Source organism: Myotis brandtii, unplaced genomic scaffold (genome assembly GCF_000412655.1).
Source record: "Myotis brandtii unplaced genomic scaffold, ASM41265v1 scaffold121, whole genome shotgun sequence".
Classification (NCBI taxonomy): domain Eukaryota; kingdom Metazoa; phylum Chordata; class Mammalia; order Chiroptera; family Vespertilionidae; genus Myotis; species Myotis brandtii.
This window is the reverse complement of record NW_005354212.1, coordinates 201,965-217,128: the sequence shown is the minus strand read 5'-3', so window position 1 is coordinate 217,128 and position 15,164 is coordinate 201,965. Positions and strand designations below refer to the sequence as shown.

Sequence of the window (15,164 nt, the reverse complement as noted above, 5' to 3'; positions counted from 1 at the left end):
CATGCTTTCCCTGCAGTTTACATACTCCCTTACAGCAGTTGTCACTGTGTTTATTTGCAAGTCTGGCAGCCCCTAAGATGCTAAACTCCTTTAGGAACTGTGTCTCTTGATCTCATCTCTATGATGTGCACAGTACCCAGTACACCGTAGCTGCTCAATAAATGTTAGAAGGATAAATTAATGTTATCAATCTCTTCCACAAAACCTCTCTAAAAACTTCAAACAGAATCAACTACTATTCAATTTTGTAGCTGTGTAAATAAGACATTCGCCTCCCACAGTCTTCTGGCACTATGTCTATAATGAGGGCTGGGTAACAATGTGCTCAAATCATCCTACGCCAAATGTAACCCCATCTAGAAACATGAAAAGTGACCACATATGTGAAGTTCACATAAGTCTCATGGAGTTGTAGAGGATCAAACGGTGCAGCCATCTAACTTGCATTCACTGGAGTAACCTACTCCACAAGTAGGTAACAGAGCGGGAAAGATAAAGATGGCAACTCAGAGGTCCTTGGAATTAATGAGTTTTACATGGGCAGGAGGGGGAGGGGGGGACACTGCTGTTTAATGTCTAGCCACATCCCTAATTTTAGTCAGGTATTTCATTTCGGTGAGAAAGCACATACCATAAATCCATCTTCATGGCTGGGAAAAGACTTCATTGCATATGCATCAAGATGGAGGAGTGATCATATGGTTTTGTTAACAAAAGCAAGTACGTATATAAACTACAATTAAATGCCTATAGATGCTCTAATCTAGCCAACAATATAGTCAGAATCAAACCCAGATGTGACGAGCAGTGCAAGTAGCAGAAGACAATCTTCCTCCTAATTTAAGCTCACTTCCATATCGTCATAAACTAGTAATATAGTATGCAGTTCTACTATAAATGCTGAGATCACAATAGCTCACAGAGTACTCCTGAATCTCCAGACATGCTACTCAAAGAAAAGCAATTTTTATTTTTTGCTGATAAATGGTTTAATCAAACCTCACAGATGAGGCAATATATTTTGAGAACATTTTGTTGTTCAGATCACAGGGTCAGTAATTTTCTGTGGTGCAGACACATCATGGTGTAACTGAGAGTGTGTGTGGGGGGGGGATAAAGTGGTGAGGAGAGATGGCATAGATTTTCTGCAAAAGGTAGTAGAATATGTTATCTCAAAAGTAGTTTATGTTTCAAAAATGCTATAAGAGGAGAGAGGCATCAGGATTGGTAGTTTTTCTGTGATTTTAAAGAAATAGAATAAAATGTCAAGAGGCATCATGCTTCTAAAACACACACACACACACACACACACACACACACACACACAAGCATTAAGGGTGGATGCTAAATTTTAATATAGCTTTCAAAATTCAACTCATCCTGTATATGGTCTGAGGCCTAATTGGGCAAATGTCACTAAAAATAATGATCAGGTAGTCAGATTACTGTTGTGTAATTTGCACAGTTCCATTCTGCAAAAGATGATCCCTGGCTGCATCTTGGCAAGACAGATACTGCTGTTTGTGGCTGGCCAGCCCTGCACCACACCCAGCCTGTGCAGCTGTGCATCACGCACTGGCAGATTGGCTTCATGTCTCTGCACAGGTCTGTTTTATACACTTGAGAGCAGACACTTGTAGAAATATGCCAACTATAACTTCTGGTGGAAAAACTCAGCCTGTGTTCTCATAGCATTGCTAACGGATAATGGTAGTCACAATGGCAGAGCACTCATGGCTTTCAAATTATTCTCACATACACTATCGTTTTGAATCCCCAACAACCTGGGATGCATATAGGAAAGGCATTTCATTTTACAGATGAAGACACTACAGCTCAAAGAGGTTAAACAGCGGGCCCAAGGTCAACTAGCTTTGAGGAATCTAAGATCCCAGGTCTTCTCTCAGTTCAGGACTCATGCCACTCCTCACAGCTGCCAGGAGAAGGAGCTCCGCAGACGCTGGGTCACACCAGTTACCTTACAGAAAGCTGGTCTGATCTTAGAGAGCCTCAGTTCACAGTTAACCTTTTTTAACCTTTTGTAATTTTCCCATATGACTGCACCCCCTGGAGGCAGGTTGTGGAAGTTCTAGGGAGAAGTTCTAGGGAGATGAGCTCCAAGGCCTGGGATTTCTACTGATAAGGTAAACAACAGTCCCAGTGTGCCCTGTTTCCAAAGGACTTGGGGGAATTACACAGCATGTAAGACTTTTGGGGATGAAAACAGGAATGAGGACTCTCCCAGTAAGTGGCACTTTAAGTACCCAGGACAGTCGCAAGCAAACCAGGTTTGTTGGTCATCCTAGTTTTCCAAATTTTACTGAAGCATCAGAAATAAGGACTTGACTCACCAAAAATGTTTGGAATGTTCTGCACTTCCATTTCCAGTTTGCCCATCACTAAAAACTTACAAGGATTCACATGAAATGAATCCTACTATGAAAGATCCAGCCCTAGCTGGTTTTGCTCAATGGATAGAGCATCGGCCTGTGGACTAAAGAGTCCCAGGTTTGATTCTGGTCAAGGGCACGTACCTCAGTTGCAGGTTTGATCCCTGACCCCAGTCAGGGTGCATACGGGAGGCAACCAATCCATGTGTCTCTCTCACATCAATGTTTCTCTTTCTGTGTTTCCCCCTCCCTTCCACTCTCTCTAAAAATCAATGGAAAAATATACTTGGGTGACAATTAAAAAAATAAAAGAAGAAAAGAAAGACCCAGTGTGGGCAAAAATTGAAACGGAAATGACCCTTCACTTACCCTTTATTTACTTTCAGTCATTTCCTTCTTAATTGTTAAGTGTTTAATGCTTAATAATAAGCTAAGTATTAGAGAGTTAAGTAAACAAGATTTAGTATAGATAGACAAGCAGAGAAGCATCCACTCTTTGGTGTGAAAAGGACACGGGAGCTATGGAAAAACAAAGAAATGACTTGTAGCCGACATGTGTTTTGGGAGGAGGAAGGAGGAAGTGGACACTCAGGAAAGGGATTTTGAATGAAGACACATTTGTATTGATAGAACTTAGTGGAGTATAAAGAAGGAAGGGTGTAGGGCTCGAACTGGGCTAGAACAGGACATCTGACCAAAGAGCAAGTGGCACAAAGGCCAGGAGGCAGGACAAAGACAATGCATGGAGCATTCATAGGGCAAGGAGATCAACAGAGAAGAATCAGGAGATGACAATACAGAGGTGACCATGAAGGCCTTTGCATCAATGCTAACAAGCTAAGGCTTTATCCTGTATGCAGCTGGGTGACTGAAGAGTCTTAAGCAAGGCAAAGGCATAATCACATACACTTTAGGAAGATATTTTGGCTTCCATGGGGAGAATAGGTTTCAGGGAGGAAAAGATAAGACTAGAATCTAGGAATATGGAACAGTTTCTATGAACTAAATGAGGGTGGCCTATGCTAAGATAGTAGCAGTGAAAATGGAGAGAAGTGAATAGATTTTAAAGATATGAAGGTCGTAGAATGAGCAAGATGTAGAGATTGATTGAGCATAGTGTACAAGGTAAAGGAAGCAATCTAGGATGCTACTATATATAGCACATCTATGTATTCATGTTTAATTTGTATTTTTCATTCTGAAAGCAGTTGTGAGCCACCCACACAAATTTTAAATTTGCCTAAGCCATAAATAAAAATGTATCCCTATTTTAATCCCTACTTATTTATACCCATAGCTTGAGAATCTGTGGTCATTCCCAGCTATTACCTCTTAAAAATAACCAAGCAATATGTGGTTGTATGTGTAGGTCAAAACCCTGCCTGGTGTAGCTGGATTCACAGCCAAAATAATGTATCCTCATCCATTCGTCCATCAATCAACATTTATTGAGGCCTTCTCAGTGCCTGTGGATGATCTAGACCAGTGATGGCGAACCTTTTGAGCTCGGCGTGTCAGCATTTTGAAAAACCCTAACTTAACTCTTGTGCTGTGTCACATATAGAAATTTTTTGATACTTGCAACCATAGTAAAACAAAGATTTATATTTTTGATATTTATTTTATATATTTAAATGCCATTTAACAAAAAAAAAATCAACCAAAAAAAATGAGTTCGTGTGTCACCTCTGACATGCGTGTCATAGGTTAGCCATCACTGATCTAGACACTGAGGGAAAAAGACAACTGAGACCGAGTCCCTACCCTCAAGGAAACCATATCATAGGAGGGGAGACAAATACAATAAAAATATTATTACAACATATGTGCTAGAATACAGGGAAACACAGAGTCATGTGGGAGCACATAAAGGAAGCTACTTACACAGGCTGTGGAAAAATGCTGATCCATGATGGCTTCTGGAACAGATGCTGCCCATTGTCTTTCTATAGACCTCTCTTAGAGTCTATTATGGATTTCTAGCTCATCCATCTCCCTTTTCCAGGGAGTTCTTTACAAGAAAGACTGAGTCTTATTTATCACAAACCTTGCACAGTAGATGCTCAATAAGATGGATGGATGGATGGATAGATGGATGGATGGATGGTAGATGATGAAATGAGTGAAGGGATAAATTGATACTGACCTGACCTCAAAGGATTGAGGAAGAATGACCATCAATTCCTGGAAATTACCAGGCAAATAGTGCTTTATGGTGAAAGGGGATTTATTGAGAAGGTACTGGATTAAATGGGCCATTGGTTCAATATTGTTGTGTAGAGTTTGACCCTTACAGGTTGATTTTTGTTTAGTATTTATTGAGCCAGATTTTCTCTGTACTTAAGCTACTCCTTGGGAGAAGGTTAGACACTTCTGGAAACTGCATTAACTTCTTCAAGCCACTAGGGTACTGTTCAGTGAATTACTTTTCAGTAATTAAAGAGGCTGCAATGCAAAAACACAATGTGCTGAGAAATGGAGAGCTAATCTCTCTGCCTGCCTTCTCCAGCTTCCTGTTTCTGATGACTGAAGAGATAGGGTGCAAATATGTGGGGATTATAACAATGACTGTCAGCCTTGGTTTCATCTAAGAACCTACAATATTCTCTTCCTAAAGCCCATGAATTTTTCACATTAGAGAACAAAGATTAGCAGGATCAAGTGACTAAAGTACTTAATGGCTCTAATCCTCATTCCTGCACAAATTCACTCTGTGGTTTTGTACTTATCTCTTTCAAACTCTTTACCTTTTTTGCCCTTCTCTGTGCAGCTATAGGATGATAAGAGTAGTTGTGGGCTCTGGACAACATATACCTCTCATCATTTTTTATTCTAATGTTTAAAAAAAAATAGTGCTAGGTTTGAATAGCTGCCTATCTTTTTTCATGCCCAAATACGGTACATTTCTGAAATGTATTCATTAAAGAGAAATGATCTGCCCTTCCCCTCCACCCCCCACCTCTCCCCTTGGAAGCCAGTGATAGTCATTTTCCATTTTCAAACATCTTGTGCTTCTAGTTTGCATCTTTAATTACCTAGGGCACTGGTCTTGTTTTATATGACTTACAACATGTAGTTTTGCCCTTAGTTCATTTAAGCAAAATCATTCCTGGTTTGAGCCAAGACATATTCAATATATAATTACCTGGTGGGTCAGGGCTCTGCCGTTTTGTCATTTTTACTGGCATTTTCTCCATTATTGCTAAGTACCAAGCAGTATAAGCTGTCAGAGCCACATGGCTGGCCTGAAACTTAATTTTCCTAAATTGCACAATTCTTCAGAGACAGCTTACCCCCCAAGCACAGTTTCCTTGACAAGGGGCAAACAGGGTTAAATTTCAAACTGAGTTATAGAGAGCTTACCGAGAGCAGTGGTGGGAGGAAGCAATTAAGCAGAAGTTGGGTGTGCAGGCTGCATGAGACTTTTAGAGACAATACAGAATTCTGTGTCAAAGCCTTTGAGTAGCAAGAGGTCTTAGAACACGACGTGCTGAAGTACAAGAAAGCAGGCAAGGCAAGAGGAAGAAATGCTTAGGAAGAGCCACTGTGTCACAGTGTGTTAGACATTTATGTGCTTTAATTCTGATAATAACCTATTAAGTTAGATGTTTTCATTTCTATTTTACAGAGGAAAAATACGTAGAAAGGTTAGTGGATTGACCAGGGATACACAACTATTAAGTGAGGCCCATCTCACTCAAACCTGACCGCATACACAATGTTTGTGGCATTAACTCATCCGGGAGATGGTGGAAAGCAGTTTCTTGTGACAGAAGACTGGTAAGCTAGGATAATTGTCTCTTGAACAACACAGGTTTGAACTACAGAGGTCCAGTTATACACAGATTTTTTTCAATAAGTACTATAAATGTGTTTTCTCTTTCTCATGATTTTCTTTTCTCTAGCTGACTTTATTGTAAGAATACAGTATCTAATACATATAACATACAAAGTATGTATTAATCAACTGTTTATGTTATCAGTAAGGCTTCCGGTCAACAGTAGGTTATGAGTAGGTAAGTTTTATGGGAGTTAAAAGTTAGATGTGGATTTTCAACTGTTTGAGGGGGTCGTTGCTCCTAAACCCTGAGTTGTTCAGGGTCAACTGTATTACACAGTCTCTCTGACTACAAGTCCTGGAAAGTAGCAGGGGGATACAAAATGCCTAGAGTTTATTGTTTCTTATCCTCACCCTACTATCCTCAGGGCTACACATCTGCTTCCTACGCACCCCCAGATGATCTGAGAGAAGCATCACCTGGGTATTTTCCTATGCTGGGTAATTCTCAATTCTTTGCACTTACTTCTCACAAAGAGAAGCACGTTGATATTGAATAAGCTACCTGGTCCTTATCACCTGGAGAGTTTGAAAAACCATAATTCATCTTATCTTCTTGCTTTGCATCAGCCTCAAACACAAACTGCCTGTTCCAAGTTTTGGAAGACAGCAGACTAAGATTACTGACTGTTCCCTAAGTCAGAGGGTCATAGTGAGTAAATGCAAGCCTCAGAGCACACTAAAACATGGCTGCTAATTATTTGAAGACTAGAGGTCCAGTGCACAAGATTTGTGCACTTGGGCGGGTCCCTCAGCCGGGCCTGCACCTTCTTGCAGTCCAGGAGCCCTCGGGGATGTCCGACTGACGGCTCCCATGGGGAGCGGGCCTAAGCCATCAGTCTCACATCCTTAGCGCTGCAGCAGAGGTGGAAGCAGGAGAGGCTGCCACCACCACTGCTGCACTCGCCTGCCATGAGCCCAGCTTCTGGCTGAGCAGCATTCCCCCTGTGGGAGCACACTGACCACCAGGGGGCAGCTCCTGCATTGAGTGTTTGTCCCCTGGTGGTCAGTGCGCATCATAGCAACTGGTCATTCCACCATTCGGTCTATTTGCATATTAGCTTTTTATTATATAGGATAGCCTGACAATGTTTACAAACCCATCCTCTCTCAACCTTACTGAAAAGGATGTGGAGTTTTGAGAGTTGGTTTTAACAAATTTTATTACTCTGACACCATTGGGTATCTCTGTTTTCAGCTGGGTTGAAAAGTCAAAGTTAAAACCCTTTTGTTTATGAACACTAAATCCTCTAATCAAAATAAAATGGTTTCAATGACTCTTTGAGACTAAATGCTTTATTCACCTCATGCACATCAGGAAATATCCGAAGACCAGGGAATGTGAGTGGAAGGGCAGCAGGATTGGAGTCTCCTAGGGTGAGGGGAAGGCAGGGGTATATGTCCTCGTGGTCTCACTCAGGCAGATGTTCTCATCTTTAACTGTTCTAAAACTCACAACTGGAATGTCCCTTAGGATTGTTGGTTCAATCCCATCCCAGTATTCTGTCTGAACAGTTCTCTCAGGAGATGTTTTTGCAAGCCTTGCAGTTTGTAAGTTAGCTAGGGTCTGCAGGTTGGAATGGCAGCACAAAGGGGGAAAGGGAGAAAAGGAAAGGAAACAAGGGACGAAAGCAAGAGAAGCTGCAGCCCCTTTATCATGCCCGGGTTAGTCTTTTTAAACTTCCTACTCATAGTTTTAAACTTTCCCCAACATCTAGACACTTAGAAGTGAAGTCATCTTCCCAATATTCTTTACAACCCCTGCCTCCTCCATGGAGGCATAAACTCATTGATATGACTGTGCGGAGCTAGAAACTTCCCCCATGAGACTGAAGCCACATTCCCCGCGGATCTATGTGGAACATAAAGGGATGCATGGCTCCTCTTCTGGGATCTCTGATGTGACACTCAGTGTCTTGTTAACATTGCACTTGGAGCAGAGAAATGAGTCTTGTTGGCTGCCAGGCTCTCTGAGCTTCGGGGATGATGATTCTGCGTTTTTACACTTTCTGGAAAAATAGACACATCGCGCTGCCAAGAAGACTCTGCACTCACTCGCTCACTCACTCACTGAAACTCTGCTCCTCTGATGCCCAATCCCTGAACACATCAAGCAGGCAAGTTTACTGAGCTGTTGGAAGCTTGGGCACTGAGGACCCTTGAATGTCCCTAAATACTTGTGCTATTTGCTTTCCACTGTTTATTTTGCAGAAAACAGTTCATCAGTCCTCTGTGCAAGATGTCAGTTTAGCCTTCCATGTAAGAAAATGAGAGAACTGGGAAAGTTAAAAAAAAAAAAAACTTTGTAAAACAAGAGAGAAAAAACTGAAAGGAAAGTCTTGCTATTGTAAACTATTGTAAACTGCACTATGGACTCTAATACCTCCTGCCACTGCCCCTTTCCCAGCCTGGTGGGGGAGAAAAGGCTTTGACATAAAAGTCAAAAGTTCAGGTCCCCCTCTTCCCTTACTAGCTGTTTGACCTCAAGAAGTTTGAATGACCTCTCCAGGCCTCAGCTTCCTCACCGTCAAACTTACACATGATCTCTGAGGTTCCTTGCAACTTCAGGCTTTTAAAGAACAGGCAGGGGAACACAGGAGGAGTGAGACCGGAAGTGGGACCTGAGAGAAGAGGCAACAGAATGGAAGCCCTTTAGACAGAAGGCTGGCATGAAGAGACAGAGTGCCCACTTTTTTACATAAGGAACTGTCTTTCCTAGAGTGACCCTGAACACCTCAGCTCCAAGGAACATACATATCTGAGAACCGCCTCTATTCTAAGTGATGAAATGAACCACTTAGACTAGAAGTAGAGATTCCACTGAAACCAACTGGTTATGGGGTCCTGGATAGTGGGCCTTTCACAACAGCTTGAGTAGGCCCAATGTGTCTGAGAAAGAAGAGGTAATCTCTACTTAACAACAAAATAAACTACTATAAACTAGAGAGGATATTTTAATAGTGGGAGAGAGGATAATTTGAAATGATTCTAATAAAATTAATTATCTTTCATTTATATTCAAAGTGCAGTCGTAAGATATATACATGAAAGATGTAACCTGATATGCCAGTTGCAAATATCATTCAAGCATTGAAAAACCCAAATGATGGAAGGTTTCCCTTGCAGGTCCTGGCTATAGTTAAGGTCTATTAGTTTCATGGCTGAAAAGCAAACAGAACATCAGATCATCGAAATATAAAGAACAAGGAAAAATAAAAGCAATTAGTACCTTATGCCAAAGATGCTGAATTTTTAAGCTTGAAAGGATCCTTGAGACCCATCCAACTTCCTCATTTACAGATGGGAAATCCGCTGGGGGAAGGTATTTACACTGTGGAAGCATGAGGGCTTGAAGTAGTTTTGCTTTCCTTTCCTAAGAAACTAAACATTATTACCTAAGTCCTTCCCACCTGAGTATCATACAGACTCAGTTCTAAGCCCCAAATTCACATTAGCAAATACACTATATTCGAGATTTTGTCAGATTTTGCTAGATTTTAACCCTCAGTCCTGAGGTGGTGGTGGTGGTCGGGGGGTAGACATTTAATAAGCAAAACCACGTACTGCATGCTAGACTCTATGCTATATACAAGGAGAGAAGCAAAGATGGCAGTGATTACTGCCCTAGTCAAGAACAAACAACAGAGGAATGTTGAAAGGGCAACACGTGTACAGAGACAGAAATGACTGAATCTGCTAAAAGGCCCTGAGGCTTCTACAGAACTATTTTTATGTGTATAAAGCACTCCATGCATTCGGTTCCTAACCACTGCAGACACGTAGCTATGGAAGGCCCCCTTGAAAGATACGGTGCCTATATGTGCTGTACAAAGCCCTGAAGACCTCCTACAATGGGTAAGCTAAAAATTTATGAAAACACACCATTTACCTGAGGCCAGAGGAATGTTGAAAGGGCAACACGTGTACAGAGACAGAAATGACTAAATCTGCTAAAAAGCCCTGAGGCTTCTACAGAACTAATTTTATGTGTATAAAGCACTCCATGCATTTGGTTCCTAACCACTGCAGACGCGTAGCTATGGAAGGCCCCCTTAAAAGATACCGTGCCTATATGTGCTGCACAAAGCCCTGAAGACCTCCTAGAATGGGTAAGCTAAAAATTTATGAAAACATCCCATTTACCTGCGGTGATCCACAGGTAAAAGGTGACAAGGGCCCATGATGTATCATAGGAGTTCGAGTAGGATGCATTACATACATTACAATCTTTCTGCCAATTAATATCTCACACAAACGTAAAACACACCCAGAACCCCCATTTTGGAAATACATTTCTCCCCACCTCCCAGTGGTGAAACCTGCCAGACATCAATCGCCCCGTCTGCCTCTTTTGGCTGCCCTGTCAATAACAGGCACAGAAGACCCAAAAGGAAGAAAACAAAGGTTAAAAATAAAACATTATGTTTCTGTCAGCTAGACAGCACAGCTGTCCCTGGAATCTACATGACTGCTGAGAGGTACTAGAGAACTTTAAAAATCAGGTTGTCACTTGCTATTTAGAATTGAAATAACGAGCCCATTATATTAGTTGTTAACATTCTGAATAATACTTAAAAACAGTAATCTGCTTATAATTTATCTTCTACTATAATGCCATTATTTCCTGAAAGCTTGCAGTAAGACTAAAATGGCCTTATTCCAACCACCAAAATCAATTCCTTTGTACAAATTTGATATAGGAAGCCTGTGTACCATTTGCAAACACTCACTGACCTGTGAAGCCTGGCATTCGCACCATAAAATTTAGACCTTATTTGATGAAGTTATTGAACACTGAACTTACCTCATCTAAGGTCTGAAAGCAGCCATACATACTTTCACCTTTTCTCTTTAGGAGGAAGGTTTGGATTGGAGGAAAATCAAGTTATTGTTTGGATTTGGGGAAAGACACATACTGTCTAGACTGCACTTAATGAAAGCTCTAAGTTAATTTTGAGTGTGATGCTGGAGGTTCATTGCCAAGTAGAAATGATGAAGATTTTTTTTCTCAAATCAAACAAATCTTTCTTGTGCTTTGTACAAAAAGGGGAGAGGGCAGGACATGGGCCGTGGCCATATCCAGGGGTCTAGAAGTGGGCACTGACGTGGTCCATCTCTAACAGGTCATCCAGGATAAGGTCAGGCATGGTGTGGATATTCTTGACCAACTCGCTGCACTCTATGGTGCTCAGGTACAGGTAGCCTTTGAGCAGCTCCTGTGGAGGATGCTCCCCAAGGTCTTCTGCAGAGTGTGTGAGTCCATGTACAGCATCCAGAAAGTGCAGGGGTTGAGGCCAGTGTAGTGGGGAGCATAGTGGTCAGCACATTCTGCAATATCAGCAGCCACTGGTAGGTCTTCCCCTGCATGGGCAGCAGGAGCCCGATGCCACCATCCAGTGTGGCAAACCATGTGATGTGCTTGTTCTCCCGCACAACCGACTTCTTACTGGGCCCCTCAGCAGCCCACCTCTTCCCCAGGCACAAGGTCCTCCAGAAGGTGGGGAACCCACGGGGAAGTCTGCCCCATGCAACAGGCGCATGCCACCAAAGTTCTCCTTGGCCTCAGGCAGGTACATGTACACTATCAGGCTGTGGTCACAGCCAGACACCAGGAACCCCAGCTGGGTGCTGTCCATCGTGAACTCCGGGCTATACACTTTCAGGGCCTTGGCATCTGGGAAACAAGCTACAGTGTCTTTTTTATTATTTCTTTATTGATTAAGGTATTACATATGTGTCCTTATCCCCTCCATTGCCCCCTCCACCCCTCCACTCATGCCCTCACTCCCCTGGTGTCTGTGTCCATTGGTTAGGCTTACTAGTATATGCATGCATACACGTCCTTTGGTTGATCTCTCCACCTTACCCCCACCCTCCCCTATCTTCTCTCTGAACTTTGACAGTCTGATTGATGCTTGATCTCCTCCTGGTAGTGCAGCAGCGAGATGTTCTTCATGACATCTGAGGGACCAGGGTGAAGTTCTGGACGCTGATCATCAGGTGGATGTACAGCTGATGAAGATGACTTTTAAAAGGCAATAGAAGTGGGGTGAAAAAGATAATGTAATATCTGAATAGGAGTCTATTTCCTGCACTGCATTGCTACTTAAAAGTTTATTTTCATATATGTTACTCTTAGGATTCAGAGGAAATGAATGCTGCACCAAACTATCTGCCATGTTAAAGGAGATAATAAAGAATAGAACTCTTCATCCTTCTTAATATTGTCTCTACAACGATCCATACAGGAACGAATCTCCTGATTTCTCATTGCTAAAGTGCAACCATGATGGAGAGTGACTTTTAATAGTAAACAGAGGCAGTCCAAAAACACTCCATCTACCTTTTCATAAAAAGAGCAAACTTAGTTGTAGCCATTCAACATTATTTAACAAGATCATGAAAATACAACTCTAATGTCATCACAGGTTCACATCACTTATGAGGGTCCTTCATAAAAAGATTGTCTAATGTCAAAGCCAGGAAGGGCCTACTACACACATTGCCCCGAGTATGACAAAAGAGTAGTTTTTCAGACTGTTCTGCGATTTCTTGTTGGGTGGCCATGATTTCCTTGAAGCTTCATCAATTTCTTTTTCTCTCTATTTTAAAAATAACTTTATTGAGGTATAATTTATATACTATTACTTTACCTATTTTTAGTATACAATTCACTCCACCCATTCTTTAGAAATTTGACCAAATTGATAAAGCAGACACAATAATTTGGATAAATCTTAAGGCTTTAATTCAGCAGGCAACTGCATAAATTTAATTGTATTTAATAAAATTCAGAAGTCATTTCTGAAATTGTGACTTTGTTTCTACAAATCTTCAAAATGAGCTATTCTTTTTTTAAAAAATGTATATTTATTGTTGAAAGTATTACAGATGTCCCCTTTTCCCCCCTGTTGGTCTCCTCCACCCTTCCCTGCCCCCACCCAGACCTTCACCACACTACTATTAATATGCATATTAATCCTTTGGTTAATCTCTTTCCACCCAGCTCACTCCCCTTCCCTCTGAGACTGATTAGTTTGTTCCCTGCTTCTATGTCTCTGGATCTATTTTGTTCATCAGTTTATTTTGTTCATTAAATTCCACATGAGAGTGACATCATGTGATATTGTCTTTCTCTGATTTGGCTTATTTTGCTTAGCATGATACTCTCCATGTCCCTCCATGCTGTCTCAAAGGATAAGAGACCCTTCTTTTTTACAGCTGCATAGTATTCCAAACATGTGCAATTGTTTAAAGTATAGGTTATTCGCTAATAGAATTCTCAGTCTTCACTGAAAGATGCACTTTGAGTCTGGATACATGCATAATTCATGTGGGGCAAGAACACAGTGGGGCAACAGGAAGATGACCTCTGTGATCATGGAAATAAAGATTGTCCTCTTAGGGCTGCACTTTAAAATTAGCAATAGGGCATCAAAACATAAGCATACAGACTTACCACAAAAAAGCAGAATATCTCTCAGAAAAGTAACTCTCACCATAGCCTAGTAGAAGCTAGTAGCCAGCTCTATCCATGAACCTGATTTGGAGGGTGCTGACATGGATGCACCATGTTCTCATAGACTAGTACTATAGAACATGCAGACAGAAGTAACTCCTTACAGTGCCATGACCACCAAGCAGTTGTTGATAATGTGGCTTCCTATGTAGCTTGTCTACAATGTGAGATGAGCTAATAAAGCCAATTTGAATATACAGTCCACTTGACATTACATTTATCAACGTAAATTATAATAGCTAACCATTAGTCATTGCTTGCTGCACACCAAACAACATTCTAAGCAATTTACATCTATCTTGTTCAGTCCTCTCAACAGGACTAAGAGCTAAGTAACTTATCCAAAGTCACACAACTAGTTAGTAGAGATGCCAGGATATGAGCATAGGAAACATACATCTAGAATGTATATTCTTCACCACTGTTCTTCCAATTATCTGATTTTAATCTTCAAAATTGTTGTGAGCTTTGATAACACTAATTGGAATCCCAACACCTGTCATTTATGAAGCACTAATAACTTCATGTTTACAACACTGAAGGGCACAGCTAACCCCCAAACCACAGAGAATTCCCCAAGGACACACCACCTGTGAGTGAGCTGCCATCCCATGGTCTCCAGGAAACATCTCTACATACTGCCATCCCTGTGCACCTTTACTTTTCTTTTAATTGATTTAATTTAGTCTCCATTTTCCCTTATTAACCCCTCCCTGGTCAGCCCCACCAACAGCACATGCGCCCACCCCCCAGTGTCCATGTCCATTGGTTATGCTTCTATGCATGCATTCAAGTCCTTTGGTTGATCCCTTACCACCCCACCTCGACCCTCCCCTGCCTTCCCTCTGAGGTTTGATGGTCTATTCAATGCTTCTTTGACTCTGAATCTATTTTTGTTCATCAGTTTGTGTTGTTTATTATATTCCACAAATGAGTGAGATCATGTGATATTTATCTTTCTCCCACTGGCTTATTTTGCTTAGCATAATGCTCTCCATGTCCATCCATGCTGTTGCAAATGGTAGGGGTTCTTTCTTTTTACAGCAGCGTAGTATTCCATTGTGTAGATGTACCACAGTTTTTTAATCCACTCATCTGCTGATGGGCACTTAGCCTGTTTCCAAATTTTAGCTATTGTAAATTGTGCTGCTATGAACATAGGGATGCATATATCCTTTCTTATTGGTGTTTCTGATTTCTTGTGATATATTCCTGGAGTGGGGTTATTGGGTCAAATAGAAGTTCCATTTTTAAATTTTAAAGGAAACTCCATACTGTTTTCCACAGTGACTACACCAGTCTGCATTCCCACCAGCAGTGCACGAAGATTCCTTTTTCTCCACATCATCTCCAGCACTTGCCCTTTGTTGATTTGTTGATGATAGCCATTCTGACAGGTGTGAGATGGTACCTCATT

General features: G+C 41.4%; 1 pseudogene; it reads right to left on the bottom strand.

Moving 5' to 3' along the window:
- Window positions 1-11,315: 11,315 nt before the first annotated feature.
- Window positions 11,316-15,164, bottom strand: part of LOC102261124 — an 18,396-nt pseudogene continuing 14,547 nt past the window's right edge.